Genomic DNA, 19512 nt, shown 5'->3' on the forward strand with positions numbered 1-19512 from the left:
GAGAGTTGCACCCCTTCTGAAAAAACCTACACTCGATCCCTCCGATGTCTGTCCACGGAGCGCTCCGCACTGCTAAAGCTAACTCTCTCTCCTCTGCTCTCATCCTTCTAGATCTATCGGCTGCCTTCGATACTGTGAACCATCAGATCCTCCTCTCCACCCTCTCCGAGTTGGGCATCTCCGGCGCGGCCCACGCTTGGTTGCGTCCTACCTGACAGGTCGCTCCTACCAGGTGGCGTGGCGAGAATCTGTCTCCTCACCACGCGCTCTCACCACTGGTGTCCCCCAGGGCTGGTTAGTGATTACCGTCTTATTTCACTGTAGATCCTCTAGCCCTGCTCAATGTGCCTTAACCAACCATGTTGTTCCACCTCCTACATATGCGATGACATCACCTTGTTTAAATATCTCTAGAGACTATATATCTCTCTTCATTACTCAATGCCTAGGTTTACCCCCAATGTGCTCACTTCCTACCTTACCTTTGTCTGTGCACTATGCCTTGACTCTATGCTATCGTGCCCAGAAACCTTCTCCTTTTACTCTCTGTTCCGAACGTGCTAGACGGCCAGTTCGTATAGTCTTTAGCCGTACCCATATCCTACTTCTCCTCTGTTCCTCTGGTGATGTGGAGGTTAATCCAGGTCCTGCAGGGCCTAGCTCCACTCCCACCCCCAAGGTGCTCTCATTTGTTGACTTCTGTAAATGTAAAAGCCTTGGTTTCATGCATTTCAACATTAGAAGCCTACTCCCTAAGTTTGTTTTACTCACTGCTTTAGCACACTCTGCTAACCCAGATGTCTTAGCTGTGTCTGAATCCTGGCTTAGGAAAACCACCAAAAACCCTGAAATCTCCATTGCTAACTACAACGTTTTCCATTAAGATAGAACTGCCAAAGGGGGCGGTGTTGCAATCTACTGCAAAGATAGTAATACAGAACTCTGCAGGCTATCTACGTCTGTACCCAAACAATTTGAGCTTCTACTTCTAAAAATTCACCTTTCCAGAAACAAGTCTCTCACTGTTGCCGCTTACTATAGACTTCCCTCTGCCCCCAGCTGTGCCCTCGATACCATATGTGAATTGATTTCCCCCATCTACCTTCTGAGCTCGTGCTACTAGGTGACCTAAACTGGGACATGTTTAACACCCCAGCCATCCTACAAACTAAGCTTGATGCCCTCAATCTCACACAAATGATCAATGAACCTACCAGGTACAACCCCAAATCAGTAAACACGGGCACCCTTATCCTAACTAATTCACCCTCCAAATACACCTCTGCTGTTTTCAATCAAGATCTCAGCGATCACTGCCTCATTATCTGCATCTGTATTGGGTCTGCGACCAAACGACCACCCCTCATCACTGTCAAACGCTCCCTGAAACACTTCTGCGAGCAGGCCTTTCTAATCGACCTGGCCGGGGTATCCTGGAATGACATTGACCTCATCCCGTCAGTAGATGATGCCTGGCTATTCTTTAAAAGTGCCTTCCTCACTATCTTAAATAAGCATGCCCTTCTCAAAAAATGTAGAACTAGGAATAGATATAGTCCTTGGTTCACTCCAGACCTGTCAGCCCTTGACCAGCATAAAAATATCCTGTGGCGCTCTGCATTAGCATCGAATAACCCCTTGATATGCAACTTTTCAGGGAAGTTAGGAACAAATATACACAGGGAGTTAGAATTTTCAGTAGATTTTCAAACAGAAATTTGCATCCTGCAGTACTAACTCAAAAACGTTCTGGGACACTGTAAAGTCCATGGAGAATAAGAGCACCTCCTCCCAGCTGCCCACTGCTCTGAGGCTAGGAAACACTGTCACCACCGATAAATCCACTATAATTGAGAATTTCAACAAGCATTTCTCGATGGCTGGCCATGCTTTCCACATGGCTACCCCTACCACGGTCAACTGCCAGGCACCATCCACAGCAACGCGCCAAAGCCCCCACCATTTCTCCTTTACCCAAATCCAGATAGCTGTTGTTCTGAAAGAGCTCCAAAATCTGGACCCCTACAAATCAGCCGGGCAAGACAATCTGGACCCTCTCTTTCTAAAATTATCTGCCAAAATAGTTGCAACCCCTATTACTAGCCTGTTCAACCTCTCTTTCGTATCGTCTGAGATTCGCAAAGATTGGAAAGCTGCCGCGGTCATCCCCCTCTTCAACGGGGGCGACAATCTAGACCCAAACTGCTACAGACCTATATCTATCCTACCCTGTCTTTCTAAGGTCTTCGAAAGCCAAGTTAACAAACAGATTACTGACCATTTCAAATCCCACCATACCTTCTCTGCTATGCAATGTGGTTTCAGAGCTGGTCATGGGTGCACCTCAGCCATGCTCAAGGTTCTAAACAACATCATAACCGTCATCGATAAGAGAGGGTACTGTGCAGCCGTATTCATCGACCTGGCCAAGGCTTTCGACTCTGTCAATCACAACATTCTTATTGGCAGACTTGACAGCCTTGGTTTCTCAAATGATTGCCTCGCCTGGTTTACCAATTACTTCTCTGATAGAGTTCAGTGTGTCAATTCGGAGGGCCTGTTGTCTGGACCTCTGACAGTCTCTATAGGTGTGCCACAGGGTTCAATTCTCGGGCCTACTCTCTTTTCTGTATACATCAATGATGTTGCTCTTGCTGCTGGTGATTCTCTGATCCACCTCTACGCAGACGACACTATTCTGTATACTTCTGGCCCTCCTTGGACACTGTGTTAACTAACCTCCAGACGAGCTTCAATGCCATACAACTCTCCTTCCGTGGCCTCCAACTGCTCTTAAATGCAAGTAAAACTAAATGCATGCTATTCAATCGATCACTGCCCGCACCTGCTCGCCCGTCCAGCATCACTACTCTGTATGACCCTGACTTAGAATACGTGGACGACTACAAATACCTGGGTGTCTGGTTAGACTGTAAACTCTCCTTCCAGATTCACATCAAGCATCTCCAATCCAAAATTAAATCTAGAATCGGCTTCCTATATCGCAACAAAGCATCCTTTACTCATGCTGCAAAACATACTCTTGTAAAACTGACCATCCTACCGATCCTCGACTTCGGTGATCTATAAAATAGCCTCCAACACAATACTCAACAAACTGGATGCAGTCTATCACAGTGCCATCCATTTTGTCACCAAAGCCCCATACACTACCCACCATTGCAACCTGTACGCTCTCGTTGGTTGGCCCTCGCTTCATTCACGTCGCCAAACCCACTGGCTACAGGTTATCTACAAGTCTCTGCTAGGTGAAGCCTAATGTCGTTCCGTGATGGACAGATTCTCGCCCGAGTCGTAGCATCTCCACCAGAGTTGGCCCGCGGAATGACACCTTATCTCTGCTCTCGCTCTTACTTGAAGACGACAATAGAAGGCGACCTAGCCAACGGTCACAATTATTGATAGCGGCTATGGCTAGCTAAGTAGCTAGCTACGATCAAACAAATCAAACCGTTGTACTGTAATGAAATGAAGTGAAAATGTGATACACTGGTCACCATAGCACCACCCACTCGTAGCACGCGCTCCAGCAGGTATATCTCACTGGTCACCCCCAAAGCCAATTCCTCCTTTGGTCGTCTTTCCTTCCAGTTCTCTGCTGCCCATGACTGGAACGAATTGCAAAAATCTCTGAAGCTGGAGACTCACATCTCCCTCAATAGCTTTAAGCACCAGCTGTCAGAGCAGCTTACAGATCACTGCACCTGTACATAGCCCATCTGTAATCAGCCCATCTATCTACCTCATCCCCGTACTGGTGTTTATTTATTTTGCTCCTTTGCACCCCAGTATCTCTAACTGCACATTCATCTTCTGCCGATCTACCATTCCAGTGTTTAATTGCTATATTGTAATTACTTTGCCACCATGGCCTGTTTATTTCATTAACTTACCTCATTTGCACATACTGTATACCCTATATAGACTTTTTGTTTTCTTTTGTTCTACTGTATCATTGACTGTATGTTTTGTTTATTCCATGTGTAACTCTGTGTTGTTGTATGTGTCGAATTGCTACGATTTATCTTGGCCAGGTCGCAGTTGCAAATGAGAACTTGTTCCCAACTAGCCTACCAGGTTAAATAAAGGTTAAATAAATAAAATTAAAATATAATGGAGACAGTAAATCTAGCTGGTCTGCCATAAAATCATTTAGACAGTAGTCCTAGCTGGTCTGTCATAATATAATTGAGACAGTAGATCTAGCTGTAGTATAATATAGACAGTAGGTCTAGCTGGTCTGTCATACTATAATTGAGACAGTAGATCTAACTGGTCTGTCGTAAAATATTAGAGACAATAGACATAGCTGGTCCGTCATAACAACATTTATACAGTAGATCTAGATGGTCTGTCATATTATAATAGAGACAGCAGATATAGCTGGTCTGTCATAATATAATAGAGACAGTAGTTCTAGCTGGCCTGTCATAATATAATAAAGACAGTAGAAGTAGCTGGTCTGTCATAATATACATGTGACAGTATATCTATCATAATATATTAGAGACTGTAGATGTAGTTGGTCTGTCATAATATAGCAGAGACAGTAGTTCTAGCTCATCTGTCATAATATAATAGAGACAGTAGTTCTAGCTCGTCTGTCATAATATACTAGAGACAGTAAATCTAGCTGGTCTATCATAATATAATAGAGATTGTAGATCAAGCTGGTCTGTCATAACAACATTGAGAGAGCAGATCTTGCTGGTCTGCCATAATTTAATAGAGACAGTAGATCTTGCATAATATATTTGAGACAGCTCTAGGTGATATTTTAAAAAATATCTGCGATAGTAGATCTAGTTGGTCTGTCATATTATAATACAGACAGGAAATCTAGCTGGTATGCCGTAATATAAAAGACAGTAGATCTTGCTCGTCTGCTATAATATATTTGAGACAGAAGATCTTGCTGGTATGTCATAGTATATTAGAGACAGTCGATCTAGCTGGTCTGTCATAACATAATAGAGATAGTAGATCTTGCTGGTCTCCCATAATATAATTGAGACAGTTGATCTATCTGGTTTGTCTCAATATAATAGAGATAATAGATATTGTTGGTCTGTCGAAATATAATATAGAGAGCAGATGAAGCTTGTCTGTCATAATATAATAGAGAATATAGTTCTAGCTGGTCTGTCATAAAATAGTGAAGACAGTAGATCTAGCTGGTCTGTCATAATATAGTAGAGACAGGAGATCTAGCTAGTCTGCCATAATATAATAGAGGCAGTAGATCTAGCTGGTCTGTCATAAAATATTAGAGACAATAGATATAGCTGGTCTGTCATAGTATAATAAATACAGTAGTTCTAGCTGGTCTGTCATAATATAATTGACACAGTAGATCTAGCTGGTCTGTATTAATATAATAGAGACAGTAAATCTATCTGGTCTTTAGCAATATACATGAGACAATAGATCTAGCTGGTCTGCCAAAATACAATTGAGGTGGTAGATCTAGCTGGTCTGTCATAATACAATAGAGACAGAATATTGAGCTGGTCTGTCATAATACAATAGAGACAGTAGATCTAGCTGGTATGTCATAATATAATTGAGACTGTAGATCTAACTGGTCTGTCATAATATAATAGAGACAGTAAATCTATCTGGTCTTTCGCAATATAAATGAGACAATAGATCTAGCTGGTCTGCCAAAATATAATTGAGACAGTAGATCTAGCTTGACTGTCATAAATTAATAGAGACAGTAGATCTAGCTGGTCTGCCATAATATAATCAAGACTGTTGTAAGGGTTTTCCTGTGGTGAAGTAGAGGAAGACCAAAACGCAGCGTGGTTATATTGATTCATGTTTAATAAAAACAGATAAACATGAACACTACAAAACAATAAACGTGGAAAACCAAAAACAGTCCTATCTGGTGCAAACACAGAGACAGGAACAATCACCCACAAACACACAGTGAAACCCAGGCTACCTAAGTATGATTCTCAATCAGAGACAACTAATGACACCTGCCTCTGATTGAGAACCATACTAGGCCGAAACATAGAAATACCCAAAACCTAGAAAAACAAACATAGACTGCCCACCCAACTCACGCCCTGACCATACTAAATCAATACAAAAGAAAGGAAATAAAGGTCAGAAACGTGAAAACTGTAGATATAGCTGGTCTGTTGTAATTTAATAGAGACAGCCGATATAATTTAATAGAGACAGCTGGTCTGTCATAATATAATTGAGATAGTAGATCTAGATGGTCTGTCATAGGATAATAGAGACAATAGATTTAGCGGGTCTGTCATAATATAATTGCGGCAATAGATCTTGTTGGTCTGTCATAAAATAATAGAGACAGTAGATCAAGCTGGTCTGTCATAGGATAATAGAGACAATAGATTTAGCGGGTCTGTCATAATATAATAAATACAGTAGATGTAGCTGGTCTGTCATAATTTAATAGAGATAATAGATCTAGATGGTCTGTCATAATAGAGTTGAGAAAATAGATCTAGCTGGTCTGTCACAATATGAGACAGTAAATCTAGCTGGTCTTTCGTAGTATAATTGAGAGAGTAGATCTAGCTTATTATGACAGACCAGCTAGATTCACTATCAAATCAAATCAAATCAAATTTTATTTGTCACATACACATGGTTAGCAGATGTTAATGCGAGTGTAGCGAAATGCTTGTGCTTCTAGTTCCGACAATGCAGTGATAACCAACAAGTAATCTAACTAACAATTCCAAAACTACTGTCTTATACACAGTGTAAGGGGATAAAGAATATGTACATAAGGATATATGAATGAGTGATGGTACAGAGCAGCATACAGTAGATGGTATCGAGTACAGTATATACATATGAGATGAGTATGTAGACAAAGTAAACAAAGTGGCATAGTTAAAGTGGCTAGTGATACATGTATTACATAAGGATGCAGTCGATGATGTAGAGTACAGTATATACATATGCATATGAGATGAATAATGTAGGATAAGTAACATTATATAAGGTAGCATTGTTTAAAGTGGCTAGTGATATATTTACATCATTTCCCATCAATTCCCATTATTAAAGTGGCTGGAGTTCGGTCAGTGTCAATGACAGTGTTTTAGCAGCAGCCACTCAATGTTAGTGGTGGCTGTTTAACAGTCTGATGGCCTTGAGATAGAAGCTGTTTTTCAGTCTCTCGGTCCCAGCTTTGATGCACCTGTACTGACCTCGCCTTCTGGATGATAGCGGGGTGAACAGGCAGTGGTTCAGGTGGTTTAGTTTAGTTTAGTTTAGTTTAGTTTAGTTTATTTTTACAGGGACAGTGCACATTAATCAACGTTTCAGTAAAAGTGCCGGTTTTAGTCAGCCGGCTAATTTTCAACCGCAGTCCCTGGGCAGGTTATTAAAAACAATTTGTTGATGTCCTTGATGATCTTTATGGCCTTCCTGTAACATCGGGTGGTGTAGGTGTCCTGGAGGGCAGGTAGTTTGCCCCCGGTGATGCGTTGTGCAGACCTCACTACCCTCTGGAGAGCCTTACGGTTGAGGGCGGAGCAGTTGCCGTACCAGGCGGTGATACAGCCCGCCAGGATGCTCTCGATTGTGCATCTGTAGAAGTTTGTGAGTGCTTTTGGTGACAAGCCAAATTTCTTCAGCCTCCTGAGGTTGAAGAGGCGCTGCTGCGCCTTCTTCACGACGCTGTCAGTGTGAGTGGACCAATTCAGTTTGTCTGTGATGTGTATGCCGAGGAACTTAAAACTTGCTACCCTCTCCACTACTGTTCCATCGATGTGGATAGGGGGGTGTTTCCTCTGCTGTTTCCTGAAGTCCACAATCATCTCCTTAGTTTTGTTGACATTGAGTGTGAGGTTATTTTCCTGACACCACACTCCGAGGGCCCTCACTTCCTCCCTGTAGGCAGTCTCGTCGTTGTTGGTAATCAAGCCTACCACTGTTGTGTCGTCCGCAAACTTGATGATTGTGTTGGAGGCGTGCGTGGCCACGCAGTCGTGGGTGAACAGGGAGTACAGGAGAGGGCTCAGAACGCACCCTTGTGGGGCCCCCGTGTTGAGGATCAGCGGGGAGGAGAAGTTGTTGCCTACCCTCACCACCTGGGGGCGGCCCGTCAGGAAGTCCAGTACCCAGTTGCACAGGGCGGGGTCGAGACCCAGGGTCTCGAGCTTGATGACGAGCTTGGAGGGTACTATGGTGTTGAATGCCGAGCTGTAGTCGATGAACAGCATTCTCACATAGGTATTCCTCTTGTCCAGGTGGGTTAGGGCAGTGTGCAGTGTGGTTGAGATTGCATCGTCTGTGGACCTATTTGGGCGGTAAGCAAATTGGAGTGGGTCTAGGGTGTCAGGTAGGGTGGAGGTGATATAGTCCTTGACTAGTCTCTCAAAGCACTTCATGATGACGGAAGTGAGTGCTACGGGGCGGTAGTCGTTTAGCTCAGTTACCTTAGCTTTCTTGGGAACAGGAACAATGGTGGCCCTCTTGAAGCATGTGGGAACAGCAGACTGGTATAGGGATTGATTGAATATGTCCGTAAACACACCGGCCAGCTGGTCTGCGCATGCTCTGAGGGCGCGGCTGGGGATGCCGTCTGGGCCTGCAGCCTTGCGAGGGTTAACACGTTTAAATGTCTTACTCACCTCGGCTGCAGTGAAGGAGAGACCGCATGTTTTCGTTGCAGGCCGTGTCAGTGGCACTGTATTGTCCTCAAAGCGGGCAAAAAAGTTATTTAGTCTGCCTGGGAGCAAGACATCCTGGTCCGTGACTGGGCTGGGTTTCTTCTTGTAGTCCGTGATTGACTGTAGACCCTGCCACATGCCTCTTGTGTCTGAGCCGTTGAATTGAGATTCTACTTTGTCTCTGTACTGACGCTTAGCTTGTTTAATAGCCTTGCGGAGGGAATAGCTGCACTGTTTGTATTCGGTCATGTTGCCAGACACCTTGCCCTGATTAAAAGCAGTGGTTCGTGCTTTCAGTTTCACGCGAATGCTGCCATCAATCCACGGTTTCTGGTTAGGGAATGTTTTTATCGTTGCTATGGGAACGACATCTTCAACGCACGTTCTAATGAACTCGCAATACCGAATCAGCGTATTCGTCAATATTTTTATCTGACGCAATACGAAACATGTCCCAGTCCACGTTATGGAAGCAGTCTTGGAGTGTGGAGTCAGCTTGGTCGGACCAGCGTTGGACAGACCTCAGCGTGGGAGCCTCTTGTTTAAGTTTCTGCCTGTAGGCAGGGATCAACAAAATGGAGTCGTGGTCAGCTTTTCCGAAAGGGGGGCGGGGCAGGGCCTTATATGCGTCGCGGAAGTTAGAGTAACAATGATCCAAGGTTTTACCACCCCTGGTTGCGCAATCGATATGCTGATAAAATTTAGGGAGTCTTGTTTTCAGATTAGCTTTGTTATAATCCCCAGCTACAATGAATGCAGCCTCCGGATAATTGGTTTCCAGTTTGCAAAGAGTTAAATAAAGTTTGTTCAGAGCCATCGATGTGTCTGCTTGGGGGGGTATATATAGGGCTGTGATTATAATCGAAGAGAATTCTCTTGGAAGATAATGCGGTCTACATTTGATTGTGAGGAATTCTAAATCAGGTGAACAGAAGGATTTGAGTTCCTGTATGTTTCTTTCATCACACCATGTCTCGTTAGTCATCAGGCATACGCCCCCGCCACTCCTCTTACCAGAAAGATGTTTGTTTCTGTTGGCGCGATGCGTGGAGAAACCCGTTGGCTGCACCGCATCGGATAGCGTCTTCCCAGTAAGCCATGTTTCCGTGAAGCAGAGAACGTTGCAGTCTCTGATGTCCCTCTGGAATGCTACCCTTGCTCGGATTTCATCAACCTTGTTGTCAAGAGACTGGACATTGGCAAGAAGAATGCTGGGGAGTGGTGCGCGATGTGCCCTTGTCTGGAGTCTGACCAGAAGACCGCTACGTTTCCCTCTTTTTCGGAGTCATTTTTTTGGGTCGCTGCATGCGATCCATTCCGTTGTCCTGTTTGTAAGGCAGAACACAGGATCCGTGTCGCGGAAAACATATTCTTGGTCGTACTGATGGTGAGTTGACGCTGATCTTATATTCAGTAGTTCTTCTCGACTGTATGTCATGAAACCTAAGATGTCATAAGGTGAATGCACCAATTTGTAAGTCGCTCTGGATAAGAGCGTCTGCTAAATGACTTAAATGTAATGTAAATGTCTAAAATGACCCGGGGTACTAATGTAAGAAATAACACGTAAAAAAAAACTGCATAGTTTCCTAGGAACGTGAAGCGAGGCGGCCATCTCTGTCGGCGCCGGAAGTAAATGTCTCTATTATATTATGAGAGACCAGTTAGATCTACTGTCTCTATTATATTATGACAGACCAGCAAGATCACTGTCTCTATTATATTATTATATTATGACAGACCAGCTAGATCTACTGTCTCTATTATATTATGACAGACCAGCTAGATCTACTGTCTCTATTATATTATGACAGACCAGCTATATCCACCCACTCTATTATATTATGACAGACCAGCTATATCCACCCACTCTATTATATTATGACAGACCAGCTAGATCTACTGTCTCTATTTCTCTATTATATTATGACAGACCAGCTAGATCTACTGTCTCTATTATATTATGACAGACCAGCTATATCCACCCACTCTATTATATTATGACAGACCAGGTAGATCTACTGTCTCTATGTCTCTATTATATTATGACAGAGCAGCTAGATCTACTGTCTCGATTATATTATGACAGACCAGCTATATCCACCCACTCTATTATATTATGACAGACCAGGTAGATCTACTGTCTCTATGTCTCTATTATATTATGACAGAGCAGCTAGATCTACTGTCTCTATTATATTATGACAGACCAGCTATATCCACCCACTCTATTATATTATGACAGACCAGCTAGATCTACTGTCTCTATGTCTATATTATATTATGACAGACCAGCTATATCCACCCACTCTATTATATTATGACAGACCAGCTAGATCTACTGTCTCTATTATATTATGACAGACCAGCTATATCCACCCACTCTATTATATTATGACAGACCAGCTAGATCTACTGTCTCTATTATATTATGACAGACCAGCTAGATCTACTGTCTCTATTATATTATGACAGACCAGCTATATCCACCCACTCTATTATATTATGACAGACCAGCTAGATCTACTGTCTCTATTATATTATGACAGACCAGCTAGATCTACTGTCTCTATTATATTATGACAGACCAGCTAGATCTACTGTCTCTATTATATTATGACAGACCAGCTATATCCACCCACTCTATTATATTATGACAGACCAGCTATATCCACCCACTCTATTATATTATGACAGACCAGCTATATCCACCCACTCTATTATATTATGACAGACCAGCTATATCCACCCACTCTATTATATTATGACAGACCAGCTAGATCTACTGTCTCTATTATATTATGACAGACCAGCTATATCCACCCACTCTATTATATTATGACAGACCAGCTAGATCTACTGTCTCTATTATATTATGACAGACCAGCTAGATCTACTGTCTCGATTATATTATGACAGACCAGCTAGATCTACTGTCTCTATTATATTATGACAGACCAGCTAGATCTACTGTCTCTAATGTATTATGACAGACCAGCTAGATCTACTGTCTCTAAGTCTCTATTATATTATGACAGACCAGCTAGATCAATGGTCTCTATTGTATTATGACAGACCAGCTATACTCCTCTACAGACCAGCTATATCTATTATATTTATGACAGACCAGCTAGATCTATTGTCTCTATTATATTATGACAGACCTGCTAGATCTACTGTCTCTATTATATTATGACAGACCAGCTAGATCTACTGTCTCTATTATATTATGACAGACCAGCTAGATCTACTGTCTCTATTATATTATGACAGACCAGCTATATCCACCCACTCTATTATATTATGACAGACCAGCTAGATCTACTGTCTCTATTATATTATGACAGACCAGCTAGATCTACTGTCTCTATTATATTATGACAGACCAGCTATATCCACCCACTCTATTATATTATGACAGACCTGCTAGATCTACTGTCTCTATTATATTATGACAGACCAGCTATATCCACTGTCTCTATTATATTATGACAGACCAGCTAGATCTACTGTCTCTATTATATTATGACAGACCAGCTAAATCTACTGTCTCTATTATATTATGACAGACCAGCTAGATCTACTGTCTCTATTATATTATGACAGACCAGCTAGATCTACTGTCTCTATTATATTATGACAGACCAGCTAGATCTACTGTCTCTATTATATTATGACAGACCAGCTAGATCTACTGTCTCTATTATATTATGACAGACCAGCTATATCCACCCACTCTATTATATTATGACAGACCAGCTAGATCTACTGTCTCTATTATATTATGACAGACCAGCTAGATCTACTGTCTCTATTATATTATGACAGACCAGCTAGATCTACTGTCTCTATTATATTATGACAGACCAGCTAGATCTACTGTCTCTATTATATTATGACAGACCAGCTATATGCACCCACTCTATTATATTATGACAGACCAGCTAGATCTACTGTCTCTAATGTATTATGACAGACCAGCTAGATCTACTGTCTCTATTATATTATGACAGACCAGCTAGATCTACTGTCTCTATTATATTATGACAGACCAGCTAGATCTACTGTCTCTATTATATTATGACAGACCAGCTAGATCTACTGTCTCTATTATATTATGACAGACCAGCTATATCCACCCACTCTATTATATTATGACAGACCAGCTAGATCTATTGTCTCTATTATATTATGACAGACCAGCTAGATCTACTGTCTCTATTATATTATGACAGACCAGCTAGATCTACTGTCTCTATTATATTATGACAGACCAGCTAGATCTACTGTCTCTCTATTATATTATGACAGACCAGCTAGATCAATCTCTATTGTATTATGACAGACCAGCTATATCTACTGTCTCTATTATATTATGACAGACCAGCTATATCCACCCACTCTATTATATTATGACAGACCAGCTAGATCTACTGTCTCTATTATATTATGACAGACCAGCTAGATCTACTGTCTCTATTATATTATGACAGACCTGCTAGATCTACTGTCTCTATTATATTATGACAGACCTGCTAGATCTACTGTCTCTATTATATTATGACAGACCTGCTAGATCTACTGTCTCTATTATATTATGACAGACCAGCTATATCCACCCACTCTATTATATTATGACAGACCAGCTAGATCTACTGTCTCTATTATATTATGACAGACCAGCTATATCTACCCACTCTATTATATTATGACAGACCAGCTAGATCTACTGTCTCTATTATATTATGACAGACCAGCTATATCCACCCACTCTATTATATTATGACAGACCAGCTAGATCTACTGTCTCTATTATATTAAGACAGACCAGCTAGATCTACTGTCTCTATTATATTATGACAGACCAGCTAGATCTACTGTCTCTATTATATTATGACAGACCAGCTAGATCTACTGTCTCTATTATATTATGACAGACCAGCTAGATCTACTGTCTCTATTATATTATGACAGACCAGCTAGATCTACTGTCTCTATTATATTATGACAGACCAGCTATATCCACCCACTCTATTATATTATGACAGACCAGCTAGATCTACTGTCTCTATTATATTATGACAGACCAGCTAGATCTACTGTCTCTATTATATTATGACAGACCAGCTAGATCTACTGTCTCTATTATATTATGACAGACCAGCTATATCTACTGTCTCTATTATATTATGACAGACCAGCTAGATCCACCCACTCTATTATATTATGACAGACCAGCTAGATCTACTGTCTCTATTATATTATGACAGACCAGCTAGATCTACTGTCTCTATTATATTATGACAGACCAGCTAGATCTACTGTCTCTATTATATTATGACAGACCAGCTAGATCTACTGTCTCTATTATATTATGACAGACCAGCTATATCCACCCACTCTATTATATTATGACAGACCAGCTAGATCTACTGTCTCTATTATATTATGACAGACCAGCTAGATCTACTGTCTCTATTATATTATGACAGACCAGCTATATCCACCCACTCTATTATATTATGACAGACCAGCTATATCCACCCACTCTATTATATTATGACAGACCAGCTATATCCACCCACTCTATTATATTATGACAGACCAGCTAGATCTACTGTCTCTATTATATTATGACAGACCAGCTAGATCTACTGTCTCTATTATATTATGACAGACCAGCTAGATCTACTGTCTCTATTATATTATGACAGACCAGCTAGATCTACTGTCTCTATTATATTATGACAGACCAGCTAGATCTACTGTCTCTATTATATTATGACAGACCAGCTAGATCTACTGTCTCTATTATATTATGACAGACCAGCTATATCCACCCACTCTATTATATTATGACAGACCAGCTAGATCTACCCTCTATTATATTATGACAGACCAGCTAGATCTACTGTCTCTATTATATTATGACAGACCAGCTATATCCACCCACTCTATTATATTATGACAGACCAGCTAGATCTACTGTCTCGATTATATTATGACAGACCAGCTAGATCTACTGTCTCGATTATATTATGACAGACCAGCTATATGCACCCACTCTATTATATTATGACAGACCAGCTATATCCACCCACTCTATTATATTATGACAGACCAGCTAGATCTACTGTCTCTATTATATTATGACAGACCAGCTATATCCACCCACTCTATTATATTATGACAGACCAGCTATATCTACACTCTCTCTGTCTCGATTATATTATGACAGACCAGCTAGATCTACTGTCTACTGTCTCTATTATATTATGACAGACCAGCTAGATCTACTGTCTCTATTATATTATGACAGACCAGCTATATCCACCCACTCTATTATATTATGACAGACCAGCTAGATCTACTGTCTCTATTATATTATGACAGACCAGCTAGATCTACTATCCACCCACTCTATTATATTATGACAGACCAGCTAGATCTACTGTCTCTATTATATTATGACAGACCAGCTATATCCACCCACTCTATTATATTATGACAGACCAGCTAGATCTACTGTCTCTATTATATTATGACAGACCAGCTATATCCACCCACTCTATTATATTATGACAGACCAGCTATATCCACCCACTCTATTATATTATGACAGACCAGCTAGATCTACTGTCTCTATTATATTATGACAGACCAGCTAGATCTACTGTCTCTATTATATTATGACAGACCAGCTAGATCTACTGTCTCTATTATATTATGACAGACCAGCTAGATCTACTGTCCTACTCTATTATATTATGACAGACCAGCTAGATCTACTGTCTCTATTATATTATGACAGACCAGCTAGATCTACTGTCTCTATTATATTATGACAGACCAGCTAGATCTACTGTCTCTAATGTATTATGACAGACCAGCTAGATCTACTGTCTCGATTATATTATGACAGACCAGCTAGATCAATGGTCTATTATATTATGACAGACCAGCTAGATCTACTGTCTCTATTATATTATGACAGACCAGCTAGATCTACCCACTCTATTATATTATGACAGACCAGCTAGATCTACTGTCTCTATGTCTCTATTATATTATGACAGACCAGCTACATCTACTGTCTCTATTATATTATGACAGACCAGCTATATCCACCCACTCTATTATATTATGACAGACCTGCTAGATCTACTGTCTCTATTATATTATGACAGACCAGCTATATCCACCCACTCTGATTATATCTCTATTATATTATGACAGACCAGCTATCTATTATATTATGACAGACCTGCACTATTATATTATATTATGACAGACCAGCTAGATCCACCCACTCTATTACATTATGACAGACCAGCTAGATCCACCCACTCTATTATATTATGACAGACCAGCTAGATCTACTGTCTCTATTATATTATGACAGACCAGCTAGATCTACTGTCTCTATTATATTATGACAGACCAGCTATATCCACCCACTCTATTATATTATGACAGACCAGCTAGATCCACCCACTCTATTATATTATGACAGACCAGCTAGATCCACTGTCTCTATTATATTATGACAGACCAGCTATATCCACCCACTCTATTATATTATGACAGACCAGCTAGATCCACTGTCTCTATTATATTATGACAGACCAGCTAGATCTACTGTCTCTATTATATTATGACAGACCAGCTAGATCTACTGTCTCTATTATATTATGACAGACCAGCTAGATCTACTGTCTCTATTATATTATGACAGACCAGCTAGATCTACTGTCTCTATTATATTATGACAGACCAGCTAGATCTACTGTCTCTATTATATTATGACAGACCAGCTAGATCTACTGTCTATTATATTATGACAGACCAGCTAGATCTACTGTCTCTATTACATTATGACAGACCAGCTAGATCTACTGTCTCTATTATATTATGACAGACCAGCTAGATCTACTGTCTCTATTATATTATGACAGACCAGCTAGATCTACTGTCTCTATTATATTATGACAGACCAGCTATATGCACCCACTCTATTATATTATGACAGACCAGCTAGATCTACTGTCTCTATTATATTATGACAGACCAGCTAGATCTACTGTCTCTATTATATTATGACAGACCAGCTAGATCAACTGGTCTCTATTATATTATGACAGACCAGCTATATCCACCCACTCTATTATATTATGACAGACCAGCTAGATCTACTGTCTCTATTATATTATGACAGACCAGCTAGATCTACTGTCTCTATTATATTATGACAGACCAGCTATATCCACCCACTCTATTATATTATCCACCCACTCCATTATATTATGACAGACTAGCTAGATCTACTGTCTCTATTATATTATGACAGACCAGCTAGATCTACTGTCTCTATTATATTATGACAGACCAGCTAGATCTACTGTCTCTATTATATTATGACAGACCAGCTAGATCTACTGTCTCTATTATATTATGACAGACCAGCTAGATCTACTGTCTCTATTATATTATGACAGACCAGCTAGATCTACTGTCTCTATTATATTATGACAGACCAGCTAGATCTACTGTCTCTATTATATTATGACAGACCAGCTAGATCTACTGTCTCTATTATATTATGACAGACCAGCTAGATCTACTGTCTCTAAGTCTCTATTATATTATGACAGACCAGCTAGATCAATGGTCTCTATTGTATTATGACAGACCAGCTATATCCACTGTCTCTATTATATTATGACAGACCAGCTATATCCACCCACTCTATTATATTATGACAGACCAGCTATATCCACCCACTCTATTATATTATGACAGACCAGCTAGATCTACTGTCTCTATTATATTATGACAGACCAGCTAGATCTACTGTCTCTATTATATTATGACAGACCAGCTATATCCACCCACTCTATTATATTATGACAGACCAGCTAGATCTACTGTCTCTATGTCTCTATTATATTATGACAGAGCAGCTAGATCTACTGTCTATTATATTATGACAGACCAGCTAAATCCACCCACTCTATTATATTATGACAGACCAGCTAGATCTACTGTCTCTATGTCTCTATTATATTATGACAGACCAGCTAGATCTACTGTCTCTATTATATTATGACAGACCAGCTATATCCACCCACTCTATTATATTATGACAGACCAGCTAGATCTACTGTCTCTATTATATTATGACAGACCAGCTAGATCTACTGTCTCTATTATATTATGACAGACCAGCTAGATCTACTGTCTCTATTATATTATGACAGACCAGCTATATCTACTGTCTCTATTATATTATGACAGACCAGCTATATCCACCCACTCTATTATATTATGACAGACCAGCTAGATCCACCCACTCTATTATATTATGACAGACCAGCTAGATCTACTGTCTCTATTATATTATGACAGACCAGCTAGATCTACTGTCTCTATTATATTATGACAGACCAGCTAGATCTACTGTCTATTATATTATGACAGACCAGCTAGATCTACTGTCTCTATTATATTATGACAGACCAGCTAGATCTACTGTCTCTAATTATTATGACAGACCAGCTAGATCTACTGTCTCGATTATATTATGACAGACCAGCTATATCCACCCACTCTATTATATTATGACAGACCAGCTAGATCTACTGTCTCTATTATATTATGACAGACCAGCTAGATCTACTGTCTCTATTATATTATGACAGACCAGCTAGATCTACTGTCTCTATTATATTATGACAGACCAGCTAGATCTACTGTCTCTATTATATTATGACAGACCAGCTAGATCTACTGTCTCTATTATATTATGACAGACCAGCTAGATCTACTGTCTCTATTATATTATGACAGACCAGCTAGATCTACTGTCTCTATTATATTATGACAGACCAGCTAGATCTACTGTCTCTATTATATTATGACAGACCAGCTAGATCTACTGTCTCTATTATATTATGACAGACCAGCTAGATCTACTGTCTCTATTATATTATGACAGACCAGCTAGATCTACTGTCTCTATTATATTATGACAGACCAGCTAGATCTACTGTCTCTATTATATTATGACAGACCAGCTAGATCTACTGTCTCTATTATATTATGACAGACCAGCTAGATCTACTGTCTCTATTATATTATGACAGACCAGCTAGATCTACTGTCTCTATTATATTATGACAGACCAGCTAGATCTACTGTCTCTATTGTATTATGACAGACCAGCTATATCTACCCACTCTATTATATTATGACAGACCAGCTAGATCTACTGTCTCTATTATATTATGACAGACCAGCTAGATCTACTGTCTCTATTACCCACAGACCTCTATCTCTATTATATTATGACAGACCAGCTAGATCTACTGTCTCTATTATATTATGACAGACCAGCTAGATCCACTGTCTCTATTATATTATGACAGACCAGCTAGATCTACTGTTTCTACTCTATTATATTATGACAGACCAGCTAGATCTACTGTCTCTATTATATTATGACAGACCAGCTATATCCACCCACTCTATTATATTATGACAGACCAGCTATCTACTGTCTCTATTATATTATGACAGACCAGCTATATCCACCCACTCTATTATATTATGACAGACCAGCTATATCCACCCACTCTATTATATTATGACAGACCTGCTAGATCGTAATGACGAGAACAGACTGGAACTCGATCAAGAACTGCAGGTTGCCTCGGAAGGCACTTGAACGTAGCAGACTCAGACACCTGCTCACCACGCAGCATCTGAGGGAAACACGACACGACAGGGCGATACACAGACACAGCACGGTGAACAATAGACAAGG

Source organism: Oncorhynchus gorbuscha, linkage group LG11, assembly GCF_021184085.1.
Source record: "Oncorhynchus gorbuscha isolate QuinsamMale2020 ecotype Even-year linkage group LG11, OgorEven_v1.0, whole genome shotgun sequence".
Taxonomy (NCBI): domain Eukaryota; kingdom Metazoa; phylum Chordata; class Actinopteri; order Salmoniformes; family Salmonidae; genus Oncorhynchus; species Oncorhynchus gorbuscha.